This window comes from Impatiens glandulifera, chromosome 7 (genome assembly GCF_907164915.1).
Source record: "Impatiens glandulifera chromosome 7, dImpGla2.1, whole genome shotgun sequence".
Taxonomy (NCBI): Eukaryota; Viridiplantae; Streptophyta; class Magnoliopsida; order Ericales; family Balsaminaceae; genus Impatiens; species Impatiens glandulifera.
In genome coordinates this window covers 18,742,896-18,760,301 of record NC_061868.1, presented here as the reverse complement: position 1 = coordinate 18,760,301, position 17,406 = coordinate 18,742,896, and positions in this window count along the sequence as shown.

The following is a 17,406-nucleotide window of genomic DNA, read 5'->3' as shown; positions in this document are numbered from 1 at the left end:
ACTTAGTTTACCGTTTAGAAAAACACTTTTGACATCCATTTGAAAATTTTAAAATTTTTGAAAGCCGCAAATGCTAAAAATATTCTAATGCTTCAAGTCTAGCTACAACAGCAAATGATTCTTCAAAATCAATGCCTTCTTCCTATTTGTATCCTTGAGCCACCAGTCTGGCTTTGTTCCTCGTAACCAAACCGTCTTCATTGAGTTTATTTCTGAACACCCATCTTGTTCCGATGACCGATTTCTGTTTTGGTCTTGGAACTAGGTGCCAGACTTTATTTCTCTCAAACTGATTTAACTCCTCTTGCATTACTAAAATCCAATCGGGATCTAGCAACGCTTCATCCACCTTTTTCGGCTCAATTTGTGATATGAAAGTTGAGTTTTCATACTCTTCCAAATTTTGTTGTCTAGTTCGGACGGGTGATGAGAGGTTACCTATTACAAGTTCAAGAGGATCATTTTTATTCCTTTTAAGGTTGATTTTGGTAGTGTCTTCCAAGCGTCCGGTTAACTGATCAGGGTTAGACGTATCGGTAGACTGAGCCAAGTCAGACCGACCGATTTCCTCAGTGGACATTGAGGTGTCAACTTCCAGCGGTAAAGCAGCTTGATCAGGCTGAATATCAGCATTGACCTCTTGATCATTGACAAATTGTCTATAAACCGGAACCTCATCTTCATCATCAGAATAAATATTGAAATTTTCCATTCTGTTGTGAAGGTCGAAGGATACTATAGTGTTACGTTTAATCGATTCATCAAAAACAACATGAGAGGTTTCTTCAACCGTTAATGTTCTAGTATTATAAACTCTATATGCCTTACTTACGACTGAGTAACCCAACATTATTCTTTCATCAGATTTAGCATCAGACGCGGTCAAATAACTTTTTCTGTTGATGTGAACATATCTCTTACAACCAAAGATCCTAAGATACCAGATGTTAGGAACTTTGTCATGGTATATCTAAAATGGTGTTTTAGTAAAACGTTTAGTAATCAAAGACCGATTTTGTGTATAACACGCAATATTGATAACTTTAGCCCAAAATCTTTTAGCAATACCCGAATCGGTTATCATGGACCTTGCGACTTCTTTAAGAGTTCGGTTTCTTCTCTCAGTTAGGCCGTTTTGTTGAGGTGTTCTGGCACTAGACAACTCGTGCCTAATACCGGAATCATCAAGAAAAGTAGTTAAAATACTGTTTGTGAATTCGGTTCTCTATCACTTTTAATTCGGTTAATTCAGATTGATTTCTCAAGTTGTATCCTTAAAAGTAATTTGATCAGGTTCGGTGTAGCTTGATGCTTAAAAGATAAAAATGTTACCCAACTAAATTTAGAATAATCATAAACAACTACCATGGTATAATGCATGCATCCTAAGCTTGTTACTTTAACCGGTCCAAACAAGTCCATATGCAGTAGTTCTAAGCATCGTTCGGATTGAAAATTTCCTTTGCTTTTAAAAGATGATTTTATTTGTTTTCCCATTTGATATGCAGCACATACTTTATCTTTGGAAAACGTGATATTTGGAAAACCATGAACAAATTCCTTAAAACATATGAAATTTAAAGTTTTGAAATTTTGATGGTTTAGTCGTTTGTGCTAGAGCCAGTTCGGATCATTTTTAGCTATCATGCAAACCGGGTTCTCAATCTTAGTTTTCCAATCTACTTTGTAAATGTTTCCTATCATATTTCCGGTTAAAAGTGTATCACCTTGATGATTTTTAACTAAACATGCAAGTTTATTAAATTCAACTGTGTATCTTATGTCACACATTTGACTAATGCTTAATAGGTTAAAATTTAAGTTTTCTACTAAGAGCACGTTGTTTATAGACAGATTACCATGGACAATCTTACCCTTGCCCACGGCTCTACCTTTTGAATTGTCGCCAAAAGTTATCATTGCTCCGGCTTCATAAATGATATCAGCTAGTAATCCACTGTTTCCGGTCATGTGTCTTGAACACCCGCTGTCCAAGTTCCATTTTGAGTTTTCTAGCCGCTTGCTCTTCCTTACCTGTAAAAAATAAATATTTACACTTTTCTGGTACCCAGACGCAGTTGGGTCCGTGATTGATTAGTCCCTTTGGGATCCAGACTTTAATAAGTCGGATAACTTTTCCAGCAATAGTTCTAATTGTTTTACCGGTTTTCGGCTTTTCATCTTTTTGTCTGCCTAAGAGTGCCTTATTTTGTGGTGGTGGAGAGTGTTGATTAGTTCTCAGTGAATGTGTATTGGTTTGTTTACTTGTTGACCGGTTGACTTTCCTTCTCTTAGGATGAAGCCATTTTTCCGAGTCGGTTGGACCTACATATTTTATTTCTTTTTTCGGTATGAAGTCACGTTCTGCCTCATTATCGGTTGAATAGATCTTGACAAATCTTACAAAGGGAAGGTTGTCTTTTGTGAGTTTCATCCCGTTGAAATAGTTCCAGTTGGCGAATTGGTTGTTCTTGTATCCGAGACCAAATTTGCATTTGGGATGTCGTTGATATTTAGACATCTAACTCACCGCTTCACTAGATCTTTTCTAGGCAGCCGTGACATATTTGGTTCTTTCATTTTCTTCGGTTGCCGATTGAACTGTCTCCTTGAGCTCACCAGCGGTTTGTATATCGTGGTTTCGCTTGGCTCACCAGCGGTACCACTTGACTCTCCGGTTTCGTGGATTGACCGAGTCGGTATAAGGGCAGACAGGTTTCTAAACTCAGCGACCATGTCGTTGAGTGCAGTAACTAAGTCTTCTTTAGTAAATATTTCAAAGGAAATGTCGAATACCTCTTATTCATTTGCCATGAAGCAAGTGACTCTTTCTTCGTCATTTTCGGTGTCGGAGTAGGCCCAGTCGCTTCCACCGTCAGATGCTATGAGTGCCTTCTGGATCTCATTTCCTTCATCGGTTTCGGTTCGTTGCCGGTCATTCCTTTGATATTCATTTTTATGGTTGTCGTTTCTCTAGTAGTTGTTTACTGGTTTTCGGTCGTCTCGTCTAGGTCTTCTGCATTCCGACCTGTAGTGACCAAAACTATCACAGTTAAAACATCTTGATAAGAAAAATTAAGTAAGTTATTTTCAAACCGGCTAGAAAACTAAACTACTATTAACTCTTATGTGCAGGAACATATCGACTCGTATAAACCGGCTGGAGACTGCATAAACCGGCTGAAGAACATATCAAAGTAATCCGGCTCCAGATGATCAAGTCATGATCAAGAGGAACCGACCTCAACATTCCCAACAGACCGGCTAGCAAAGAAAAGTTTACATTCCAGCCGGATCACACTACGAAAGAGTTAACCGGAAATCAAGAATTACAAAGATGACGTATTATGACGAAATAGATGTGTCTTGGGGAAATAAAAGAAGATAAGATCCGGATCATAAGCATGCGATAAAGATAATGATGAATTGCTGATCCGAAGATCCGACTCAAACAGCCGGAAGGTGCATGTCTGACACGTGTCCAAAACTGCAAGCCAGTTACGTCATCCATACTTGAGAGGTATATGCATGCCTTCCAAGTGTCAGGAAGTTGAAACGTACAAGCAACCTCTCTGAACCGGCGTGACCTTGAACTGACCAATCCCACGGTGAGAGAAGAAAATGACCGTTGGGATGCTCTTCACTATAAAAGGAAGTCGAATCGACCTCATTTATTACGGTTCTGAAATAGATTAAGAGAGAGAAAGAAATCCCACGCGCGATCCAAAATTGTCATTTTATTTACCGAAAACTGTATTGTGATGTGTTACTGTATTACATCAAGAGTGAGTTGGTGTAACCGGCGAGTAGCGAGTTAGGCTCGACCGGCATTGTAATTGTTGTAACTTTGAAAGTTAGTGGAGATCCTTCTCATAATCTGAGAAGAATGGGTGACGTAGGAGGATTTGCTCCGAACATCCATAAAAAATCTTGTATCATGTCTCTTTACTCATTTCTTGCTTATTTACACTAAAACCTAAACACTTTAACCAAAACATAAACCTACTCCTATAATCAAAACCGGTATATACATTCTCCTTAAATCGACTCCTCATAAACCTCATCCAAGTCGTGTGTGTTGCTTCAGACTGAAACAGACATTTCCGCCCTTGAACCCGGTTGTGTAAGCGACTACCATTCTAAAACCGGAACACCCCGGTCCTACAAGGGCGTCCCCGATCCTAACAAGTGGTATTAGAGCGAGGTTCTTAACACTCAAGCAACCGAAGAAGATGGGAAGCATGACCCACAGCGACAAGCCACCAATGCTAAATAGTGAAGCGTTTAGTAGCTAGAAGAAACATATGTATCTACATCTGATTACACTGGATGATGAGATGAGCAGAGTTCTGAAGGAAGGGCCAATTAAGATCAACAAGGAGATAGACGCATGGACAACTGAAGATCGAAGACGGAGTAACCTAGATAACCATTGCATGAGACACATCTACAAGGTTATAGACGATAACACATTGAACAAGATATCAGATTGTGATAGTGCAAAGGAAGCCTGGGAGACGATCATTCAGATCAATGAAAGAAACGAAAGGACAAAGGAGAATAAAATCTTGGTGGCTACTAAAAAATATGAGAACATCAAGATGAAACCGGGGGAAAACATGAAAGAATTTAGCAACCGGTTCACCAGCGTGGTGAACGAGCTACAAACACTCAGAAAAAGATACGACAACCGGGAAGTAATTATTAAGGCCTTAAGATCACTACCAAGCACATGGGATATAAAAACCATTGTGATGATGGAATCAAGCAACCTCGGGCAGATGAAACTGCATGACGTATTCGAGGATCTAAAATCCTATGAGTTCGAGATTAAGTCTCGGATCGAAGACAAAGAATCTACGTCAACTGCAACCAAAGCTCTAGTTACATCTGTGGAACCGACAGTCCAAGTATCAACCGTTCCGGCTCTAGTCAAAAATGCTGATCAGATCAGTGAAGATGTGATGGCGATGCTAGCTCAGAAATTTGGGAGATTCATGAAGAAGAATCAGCCGCCATCTAACAACAATTTCAATTATAATTACGTTAATAAATCAAATAAAAGATGTTATAACTGTGATGGTTTTGGACATTTCAGGTCAGAATGCATGAAATCAAGAAGAGACGATAGAAAGCCGGAAAGAAACTATCAAGACAATAACTACCAAGGCAACCGGTATCAGGGTAACAACTACCAAGGGAATGATTATCGGAGAAATGACAACCAACAGAACGATTACCGGAGAAACGATAACCAGCAAGCCGATGAAGGGAAGAAAATACAAAAGGCACTCATTGCATCCGACGGTGGAAGTGAATGGGCGTACTCCGACAATGAAAATGATGAGGAATGAGTAACATGCTTCATGGAAAACGACGAAGAGGTATTTGATTTCTCCTCTGATGAGTTTACTAAGGAAGATCTGATTTCTGCACTCAACGAAATAGTTGCTGAGTTCAGAAACATATCTGCCTATATACCGACTCCGGTAGAACATAAAACCGTAGAGTCAAGTGGTATCGCTGATGAGTCATGCGAAACCACAGTGTATAAACCGGCTAAACTATCCTTAGAGAATGAGGAGACAGTTCAACCGGTAACTGAAGTAAATGAACGAACACTGTATGTTACGGCTGCTTGGGAAAGATCTCGTAAAGCCGTAGATCAGATGTGTAATTATAAAAGACATCCTAAGTGTAGATTTGGTATTGGATACAAACAAAACAAATCAAACAAACAAAATCAATCTAACGGGATGAAACTCACAAAAGATAATCTTCCCTTCATAAGATTTGTCAAGAGCTCTTTAACCAACAATGAGGCAGAAACTGTCATAAAACCGGAACTAAAATACGTAAACCCAAACGAATCAGAAAAATGGCTTCATCCTGAGAGAAGGAAAGCCAACCGGATAAAAAATAAACAAAATAAAACAAATACATCTCAACCTCAAAAACACTCATCAACGCGATATAAGGCATTCTTGAGCAATGATCAAGAAGTTAAGCCAAATATCATAAGAACAAATACCGGGAAAGTGATCCGACTCATTCAAGTCTGGATCCCAAAGGGACTAATCAACCATGGACCCAACTGAATGTGGGTACCAAAAGAGTGTAAATATTTTTCTTTTACAGGTTAGGAGAAGCAACCGGCTAAAGAACTCGGAATGGTATCTGGACAGTGGATGCTCAAGACACATGACCGGCAACAGTGAGCTACTAGCAGATATCACCTATGAAACCGGAGCAGTCATAACATTTCGTGACAACTCAAAAGGTAGAACCGTGGGCAAGGGTAAGATTGTCCATGGTTACCTGTCTATAAATAATGTACTATTGGTAGAAAACCTACATTTCAACTTGTTAAGCATAAGTCAAATGTGCGATGTAGGATACAAAGTTGAGTTTCATAAGAATGCATGCTTAGTTAAAAATCATCAAAATGACATTCTACTAACTGGTAACCGAATGGGAAATATCTACAAAGTTGATTGGAAAACTGAGTTTGAAAAACCTGTATGCATGATAGCTGGAAATGATCCAAACTGGCTCTGGCACAAACGGCTAAACCATTTGAACTTCAAAACAATAAACTTCATATGTTTTAGGGAATTAGTTCACGGTTTTCAAAATGTTATGTTTTTAAAAGATAAAGTATGTGCTGCATGTCAAATGGGTGAACAAATAAAGTCATCTTTCAAAAGTAAGGAAATCATCAATCTGAACGATGTTTAGAACTCCTACATATGGATCTGTTTGGTCTGGTTAGAGTAACCAGTCTAGGAGGAATGCAATATACTATGGTAGTCGTTGATGATTATTCTAAATTCACTTGGGTGATATTTCTAGCTTTAAAGAATCAAGCAACACCAAACCTGATCAAACTGATTTTGAGAATACAAAATGAAAAATCTATTCGGATAAACAAAATCAGAAGTGATAGAGTAACTGAGTTTACAAACAGAAAATTAACTACTTTTCTTGATGATTCCGGTATTAGACACGAGTTTTCTAGTGCTAGAACTCTCAACAAAACGGCCTGGCTGAGAGAAGAAACCGAACTCTCAAGAAAGCCGCAAGGTCAATGATAGCCGATTCGGGTATTGCTAAAAAATTTTGGGGCGAGGCTATCAATACCGCATGTTACACTCAAAACCGGTCTTTAGTAACTAAACGTTTTTCCAAAACTCCTTTTGAGATATACTATGATCGAATTCCAAACATACGGTATTTTCGAATTTTTGGCAGTAAATGTTTTGTTCACAACAACGACAAAAATTATTTGACCTCTTTTGATGCTAAATCCGATGAAGGAATAATATTGGGATATTCAGCTATAAGTAAAGCATATAGAATATATAACACTAGGACTTTAACAGTTGAAGAAACATCTCACGTTGTTTTTGATGAATCGGTTGAACGAAACACTGCATTACCCTTCGACCTTCACAATAGAATGGAAAAAAATCAATATCTATTCTGATGATGAAGATGAGGTTCCGGTTTTTAGACGATTTGTTAATGATCAAGCGGTTGATGCTGAACCTCAACCTATTCAAGCTGCTTTACCGCAGAAAGTTGACTCTTCAGTTTCAACTGAAGAAATCGGTCGGTCTGACTCTGTTCAGCCTACCGATCAGTCTAACCTTGATCAGCCAACCGAAAGCTTGGAAGACATGTCTCGGATAAACCTCAGAAGGAACAAAAACTATCCTCTTGAACTAGTAATAGGTAACATATCCTCACCCGTCTGAACTAGGCAACAGAATTTGGAACACTATGAAAACTCAGCTTTCATATCACAAATTGAGCCGAAAAAGTTGGATGAAGCATTGTCAGATCCCGAATGGATCCTAGCAATGCAAGAGGAATTAAACGAGTTTGAGAGAAATAAAGTCTGGTACCTAGTCCCTAAACCGAAAAATAAACCGGTTATAGGAACACAATGGGTATTCAGAAATAAACTCAATGTAGACGGTTTAGTTACGAGGAACAAGGCCCGGTTAGTGGATCAAGGCTATAAACAGGAAGAAGGCGTTGATTTTGAAGAATCATTTGCCCCTGTAGCTAGACTTGAAGCCATTAGAATATTTTTAGCATTTGCAGCTTTAAAAAATTTCAAAGTATTTCAAATAGATGTTAAAAGCGCTTTTCTAAATGGTTAAGTAATGAAGAGGTGTATGGTTAATCAACTTCCAGGTTTCAAAAATTCAGAATATGAAAACCATGTTTACCGGCTAAACAAAGCCCTTTACGGTTTGAAACAGGCTCCAAGCGCCTGGTATGACACGTTAATGCAATTCTTATTTAATCACAAGTTTACAATAGGCTCAGTCGATAAAACACTTTTCAAATTTGAGTAAAAGGAACACATATTACTTGTTCAAATATATGTTGATAATATTATTTTTGGATCAACCGATCCAAAGTTATGTGATAAATTCTTAAAAATGATGACTGGCAAGTTTCAAATGAGTATGATGGGAGAATTAAGTTTCTTCCTAGGACTTCAGGTTAAGCCAACCAAAGTACACAGCCGAACTACTGAAGAAATTTGGAATGGATACATGTGCTGAGGAGGCTATACCAATGAGCTCTTCCGTAAAATTAGACAAAGATGAGGATGGTCAAGCCGTTGACATCATAGAATATCGAGGAATGATTGGATCTTTGCTCTACTTAACAGCCAGCCGACCGGACATCTTATTTGCGGTCGCAGTATGCGGGAGATTACAAGCCAATCCAAAACAATCACACTACACTGCGGCTAAAAGATTATTAAAATATTTGAAAGGGACACAAGATGTGGGACTTTGGTACCCAAAAGATTCAAGCTTCAATCTCATAAGTTACTCAGACGCGGATTACGTAGGATGCAAAATCGATAGAAAGAGTACAAGTGGGACTTGCCAATTCCTGGGTGACCGACTCGTTACATGGAACAACAAGAAACAAACCTCAGTTGCAACATCAACCGCAAAGGCAGAGTACCTAGCAGCCGGAAGCTACTGTGCACATCTCCTCTGGATCCAACAACAACTAAGGGATTTTGGTGTGATAGCTGAAGAATCACAAATATTTTATGACAACACCAATGCGATAACGATCACATACAATCCGGTGTTGCACTCAAGAACTAAACACATTGACATAAGACATAATTTCATTCGGGAGCATGTTCAACAGAAGCACATTTGGCTGGAATATGTCTCAACTGAGCAACAAGTAGCTGACATCTTCACCAAACTTCTACAGGAAGCTAAGTTTTCTCATTTCAGAAATATTCTAGGACTTACTGATATCAAGCAACTTATACCATGATCATACATGCATACTGTTTACATACATCATCATAAAAAACCGGGATATGCGTTCAGGAAGAAGCTCTCACTTCTCAAATCATATTCAAATAGGACATTAAATATTCAAGGATGCTAACCGGGAGGAAGTCTCTAGTTATGCCTGATTACTTCATGCTATCAAACTACATGTATACTTACCACGCGATTGAAATGACCTGGCAAAATGGATAAATTTAATCCAAAGCTGAACAAATGTTGATACTATTCAACATTTCTTCACACCGGAATAAAATATCCAACTAAAACCGATTAGTATAAATGCATCATGGTTTAGATAAACTGAACTTTTCCGGTTAACATGGGATAACTAACCGCGTTTTCATGCATACTTTGAGAAATGAAGCCTGTAATCAATAAAATAGTTTACCTCAATCGAGATGACGACATGTGTCCATCATCAAGAGAGGGAGATTAACATCTTGTCAATAGATTTATTGTCATCATGAATATCCTAGTAATGATTAACTTTGCATTGGAAATAAACATTATACACTTCAACAAGTTAAAACCTATTAACTAATTGATGACATCACTAAGCATGCTTAACCTATTGATCTAGCCGAACCCCTGGCTATATAAACAGCCCTTTACCCTTCATAACACTTCACAAAATTCACTATTCAGAATAATCTCTTGAGCTAAAACTATCTCAAGATCATGAACTCCGATCCACTCGCAAAGAAAATTCTGTTGGCTGACTTCAATTCTATTTACCAATACGAAGACCATGATATCAAAGACATGTTCTTAGCCATTGAAAGAAGCGGGCTAAGAGGGTTTCTAGAGAACAAATTCATCATCGACTACTTGGTAGTCAATGAGTTCTTCGAAACTACAAAAGAAGTGCACCGAGACATAATCGTGGCATGGGTATATGGTCAATCCTTTCTATTCAGCGAGACAGATTTCGCTAAATACTGCGGTTTACCCACTGAAGGGGTAACCGACCTCACTTACTCCTCGGTGACCATTGAAGAAATGTGTCATCGTTTCTCTAACTCTAACACCCCGGTTAAGCCCTGGGGTGCTAAGAGCCAACTATCTCACAAGTACCAGATTCTGTGTGAGATTTTGGGAAAGTCAGTTCTGGGTAGAGAGAAAAGCTACTACTACACCCAGAGGCTCTTTGAGATGATGATTGCCGTCACGGTTGGGACACCGGTAAACTGGTCCTGGATCATCTTCAGTAACCTGAAGAAGATGATTCTCTCAAACAAAACCGGTTATGCTCCTCAGCTAAGCGGTTTTTGTGCTAGTCTGGATATCCACTCCGGACCCTTCATCACTCTTCATCCGAAGCACGTGCTCACGAAGGAGAGAATCCAAAAGCTAATTGACCGGTGGGAAGCAGCAAAGGCCAAGAGAAATCAAGCTGCCGGTTCATCAAATGTTTAAACCTTCTTCATTTCTTTTCCTATTCACCAAACCGGTAATTTTGTTGTACTACCGGTTTGGTATGCTTTATTAATGAAAATCTTTTCTTTCCTTTTAGATCGAAACCAAAGGAATCCTAAAGAAACAACCAACATTAAATGCGCTGTATCAGACCAAATCAAATCAGTCTTGAAAAACTGAAATATTCGCATTCCAAGAAGCATGCCTAATCCGATTAGACCATACAAATCCTTTACTCCCTTGAAAACTGATAAAGCATTTATGACCAGACATAAACGGTCTGATGTTTTCAAATATTCTCATTAAATGCAATCAACCGCCCACACTATAAAAAGGGGTCTCATCATTCTTCATCAAATCACACTTCAAATATTCCCTTCTCTCTCTAAGTTCGAAACCTCCAAATCTCATTCATTCCTTGCTCTTATCCTCTTCCAAAAATGAATGCTGAGATGAGAAACACCATCATTGTCGATTTCCATAAAATGATGAACGCCCGGTTTCAAGAAACCATATTTTCACCGATCGTAGAATCGAGGTTACAAGGATTTCTTGAAGGTTCGGACACCATCCTCGAAGAGGAGGTGTATGAATTCTTCAACAACGGGCATATACTCGATGATGGCAGCATAAGGACCATCATTGACGGAAGATTTCTTCGGATCATCGAAGAACACTTTGCCCACTTATTCGAACTTCCAACCGAAGGATTTTCGGACTTCCTAACACCGTATTTTTCGGCTAAGGAAGACTATGCCTTCATCTTCTCATGCTCCATCCATCTGGTCGATGACCACAGAGAGAAGGATGATCTTGCTCCTCAATACCAAGTCTTTCATGACTTGGTTCAACGGTCTATCATGGGCCGAATGCCCAATCAAAACTACAACCGGGAGGCTTTCGACATCATGATAGCCATTGTCAGAAAATCGCCCATAAAGTGGGCTTCATATCTTATCAATAACTTGAAGAAACTTGTCTCTATTCCAAGGAGAAGGATCGGCTTCGCTCCTTAAATCACCCGATACTTGGAGGTTCATCGTCGCAACCTCGGACCCGGTGTTCCTGTCGGACCGACATCCACCATGACTCTATCCATGCTGGACAGATGGATATCAAGGATTGAGGAACGAACCGGCAACACTGTGGACGAGTGGGTTGACAGGATGATCGATGGAGAGTGGCTCGATCTTCTTTAAGTTTTTGTAATTTCCGGTTATCTGGTTATTCTATTGTAAGACCAGACAATCATTTAATTTCTTTCTGCTTCGTCTTTATTTATAAAATTTCATATCTTAAGTCTCCGGTTTTCACATAAGTCTTCTTTCCGGTTCTGTCCTAACTAAATAAAAAATACTTCTTGTTCATCGAAGCTTCTGGTTAACAAAATTTCTAGTTAATCAAAATCTCAAAACAAATCTGAAAAATTCAAAGTTTACCGCCCACAATATTACCGCCCATAGGTATTCTCCGCAATTACCGCCTAAAGTTACTACAGTAACTTTTGGAGGGAAATTTGGCGCCAAAACTCAAAACTAAGTGACGGTTCAACTTCTAACCGTTCAAAACCGCTCCCTATATAAGACCAAAACAGTTCATTATTTGCAAAAGCTTTCTCTCTCTAAAATCTTAAACTCTCTCTTGATTTCCGAATCTCTTTGATCTTCATCTTCTCTGTTCATAATCTCGCCATGGATCTAGATAAAGCACCGTTTAAATACATGTTGCAGGTCGACTTCAACGATATTGATGAACACGCTGCGGAAGAACACAAGGCTGTGCTTCAATCGTTAAGAGATTTTGGGTTAGAAACTTACCTTTCTGGCCCGTTCGTCGTGCATCCGACGGAAGTTGAAGCGTTTCTGACGACGGCGACTCTGACGAAGAGGACGGCCTCCGCCACTGTGAACGGAAAGGTAGTTAACATAACTAAAGAAATTTTCTCGGAAGCGCTCGGTTTGCCGAACACCGGGCTTGACTTCAAAACAAACTTGTCGGATGCAGAATCTAATGATGTCCGGTTGGCCATATCGAGTGATGACACGGATTTGGTGACTCATTCCAGCCGGATGAACAAAATCAAGCCAGAGTTCAGATGGCTGGTGGATATAATTTCCAAATCGCTTCAGGGTAAAGGAGGAAAGTTCGATAACCTGACAAAGCTGAAACTGAAGATGTTGATGACAATTGTCCGCGGTGATCAGATTGACTGGGGACTGTTCTGTTCGAACAATTTTGCAAAATGGTGGTGAAGAAGGACGGTTGGGTTCAGGCATACCCCATGCAGATAGGGAAGATCCTACAGTTCCTTCAATTTGAACTCGGTGAAGGCGAACCACACTCTTCCGGTAACATTTTAAATTCTGAACAGATGAGCAAAAGAACTGCTAAAACGACTATGCCAAAGTCATCTAGGACCAAGTCCTCAAAAGGAACCAGTTCGTCTGCACCGGCTGGTGAAAGGTCAAAACAAGCCGATCCAAAGGGAAAGGTTGTTCAAACCGAAGTCCCACAGAAAAAGGGAAGAATGAAGAAATCTGCGAAGAAAAGCACCCAGAAACCGGCAAATTCCGAGGAAACTCTATCCTTGGACAATTCACCAAAAAGAACCGCAAAGTTATTTCAGCCGATTCCAATCTATACAGTCCATCCATATCTGGCCGACTCTCCCTCATCAAGGCAAGCCGAACCCTCGAAGAGCCAAGAAACCCAGTCAAAATCAAAGGAGAATCCGGCTAGGGAGACTAGCGCTGAATCCGAAAACTCCAAGTCCCCAACCAAGAACCTCAATGATATAATCAACAATGTAGGATTGCGAACCTCAGAGATCATAGAGGACGTAGTCCAAATAGTTAATCATGAAACAGAAGATGATGTAACTAGTCTTCTCCAACAATCTGACTAGGTTAAAGTAACCGGTCAAACTGAAATCCATCCGGTCGAAGAAACGGCCAAATCTGAAAACCCCTTCGGCTCAGGAGGGAAACGACAAAGAAAAGGAACCATCCGGTTCGGCTGGGGACAAATCCGTTCCAACCGAATCAACTCTCCAATCGGCTCAAGACGGGCCGACAAATCCACCAATTACACCTGAAGGCTCATCTCAGGTTAACAAAAGAAAAGAAGTTCAAGTTGAAGACTTTCCAGTGAGAGGAGAAAGTACATTGCAAACTGGTCAACAATCTGAAACCGTGCTAGAAGCCGATGTCCCTATCTCAGCAGAAGAAGAAGAAGAAATGTTTCAAAATTTCATCCAGGAGATGAACAAAGAAGCTGAAGAGCTGGCCACACCGTATCACCTATGGGTCAAGTTGCGTTGTGAAACGAAGCTATCAGACATGATCCCTAATTTCAGCGGCAACGAGTATTGGGAGAAACTCGTAGCTCTAGAAGAAGAAGCTCTCAAGGTAACCGGTATCGATGTTATCCATGCTGCACATGCTAAAACTATTGTGATGCAAGAGTACGCAAAGCTGCAAGCGGTAACTGATGCCATGAAGAAGGCAGAAGGAGCAGAACTAACTCCGATGGAGTTAAGAATGATTAAGCGGTTTATGACAGTGCAGAATGATCTTGCTCGAAATGTTGACCGGCTAGAGGCAGAATGGAGAGAATTATGCAAAAATGTTTTGATGCATGCCGATCAATTTCGAAGCAAACCTATTTTTCATACCGGAGAGTCTTCTAAGACAGTAGAAAACCGGAGCAGAGTTCAACCGCAGCCTGATCAGACTCCAGGACTTGAGAAAATGAAAGAAGTGGTTGTTGACACAATCATCTCGTCCCTCAACGAGTAAAGCATTCTTACAGATGCCAAAATTACAACCGTTCAAACCAATCTGATTGAAACCGTCCGGGCATCTATTCACTATGAGATTGTCGAAACGGTTCAAATATCGATCAAGTCAATGATCGACGAATCTGTTCATACCACAACCGCCCCTCTACTTGAAATGATGCAGGCTATGGCAGCTCAGATTGAGGAGTTGTCTAAACTGCAAGATGATAAAACTCAAGAGCAGATTCGTGAAGATGCCGAAACAGCCAAGAGACTTCAAGACGAAGACGAGGCTAGGGAACGGTTAAGAAAGGAAACCGAAGACAATGATCATGAGTTGGCCAAGAAATACAATGAGGAAGAAAATGCCGCTCAAATGGAATCCACACCGGCACAAGCCTCTCACTCTATGAAAACAAGGAACAAGAATAAGCGTAAGGCGATTGTGACCTTGAGAAAACAGGTGGAAAGAAGTGGTATCGGAGATTCTCCACCGGATGGACAATTCGAGGAACCTCTAAATGAAGAAGAAGAGGAAGATGCCACACGACTTAACCGGAGAAAGAAGAAATCAGTTGAAGAATCAACCGCACTCCCGAGCTCTAGTCCGATCGTTACCCAATCATCTCGCCTACCTAGACCAGTAGGCGGTGCCTTCCGGTTCAATCAGCGAACTCCCGGCATATCAAGTGTATTTACCGGATGGCGCATTCACGCTGAAAGAAGAGATAGGGAATGGAAGACGAAAGAGGAGGAGGAAAGGAGGCAGAAAGAGAAAGAAAAGGGGGATCATCCAATCCTTAGCTTACTTTTCTTTTATGAACAATTTACTTATGCTATTTATTGGTGTTTTGTTTCAGAACTAAGTTAATCTTCCTAATATCTCAAAGTAATGATTTTACTAGATATCTTTTAAAAAATCAACATGTTTTGAAATTTTTCTTAAGAAAAACATCAAATAGGGAGAAATTGTTAAACACATTTTTCAAACCGGCCATACATTACGATTTTTGAATATTTATTCTAAATAATCAAAAAGGGAGAAATTGATAAAAAAAATTAAGTAAGTTAATTTTCAAACCGGCCATACATTACGATTTTTGAATATTTATTCTAAATAATCAAAAAGGGAGAAATTGATAGAAAAATTAAGTAATTTAATTTTCAAACCGACCATACATTACGATTTTTGAATATTTATTCTAAATAATTAAAAATGGAGAAATTGATAAGAAAAATTAAGTAAGTTAATTTTCAAACCGGCCAGAAAACTAAACTACTATTAACTCTTATGTGCAGGAACAGATCGACTCGTATAAACCGACTGGAGACTTCATAAACCAGCTGAAGAACATATCAAAGTAATCCGGCTCTAGATGATCAAGTCATGATCAAGAGGAACCGGCCTCAACATTCCCAACAGACCGGCTAGCAAAGAAAAGTTTACATTCTAGCCGGATCACACTACGAAAGAGTCAACCGGAAACCAAGAATTACAAAGATGACGTATTATGACGAAATAGACGTGTCTTGGGGAAATAAAAGAAGATAAGATCCGGATCAGAAGCATGCGATAAAGACAATGATGAATTGCTGATCCGAAGATCCGACTCAGACAGCCGGAATGTGCATGTCTGACACGTGTAAAAACTGCAAGCCAGTTACGTCATCCATACCTGAGAGGTATATGCATGCCTGCCAACTGTCAGGAAGTTAAAACGTGCAAGCAACCTCTCTAAACCGGTGTGACCTTGAATTGACCAATCCCACGGTGAGAGAAGAAAATGACCGTTGGGATTCTCTTCACTATAAAAGGAAGACGAAGGGACCTCATTTATTACGGTTCTGAAATACATTAAGAGAAAGAAAGAAATCCCACATGCGATCCAAAATTGTCGTTTTATTTACCGAAAGCTGTATTGTGCTGTGTTACTGTATTACATCAAGAGTGAGTTGGTGTAACCGGCGAGTAGCGAGTTAGGCTCGACCGACATTGTAATTGTCGTAACTTTGAAAGTTAATGGAGATCCTTCTCATAATCTTAGAAGAAGGGTGACGTAGGAGGATTTGCTCCGAACATCCATAAAAAATCTTGTCTCGTGGCTCTTTACTCATTTCTTGCTTATTTACACTAAAACCTAAACACTTTAACCGAAACATAATCCTACTCCTATAATCAAAACCGGTATATACATTCTCCTTAAACCGACTCCTCATAAACCTCATCCAAGTCGTGTGTGTTGCTTCAGACTGAAACAGACATTTTCGCCCTTGAACCCGGTTCAAAAGTCTGTGACAGTTTGCGAAGTGTTAAGAACGGTTTTAGTCTTTAACCGGACTATCACCAAATTGTGTTTTGTGTTGTGTAAGCAGCTACCATTCCAAAACCGGAACACCCCGGTCCTACAAGGGCGTCCCCGATCCTAACACATCTTAAATTAGATTTGTCGGCGTAATTATAGTTATAGTTTTTATTAGATGATTGATTCTTCTTCATGAATCTCCCAATTTTTGTGCTAGCATGGCCACGTCTTCACTGATCTGATCAGCGCTTTTGACAAGAACCGGAGCGGCTGATACAGGAACCACTAGTTCCACCGACGTTACCAGAACTCTGGTTGCGGTTGATGTTTCTGCTTTGTCTTCGATCCAAGATTTCATCTCGAATTCATAAGCATTAAAGTCCTCAAACACGTCGTGCAGCTTCATCTGCTCGAGTTTGCTTGATTCCCTCATCACCATGGTTTTTATGTCCCATACACTTGGTAGAGATCTCAATGCTTTTACAATGATCTCCTGGTTTTCATATCTTTTCCCAAGTGTGTACAGCTCGTTAACAACACTAGTGAACCGGTCATTGAACTCCTT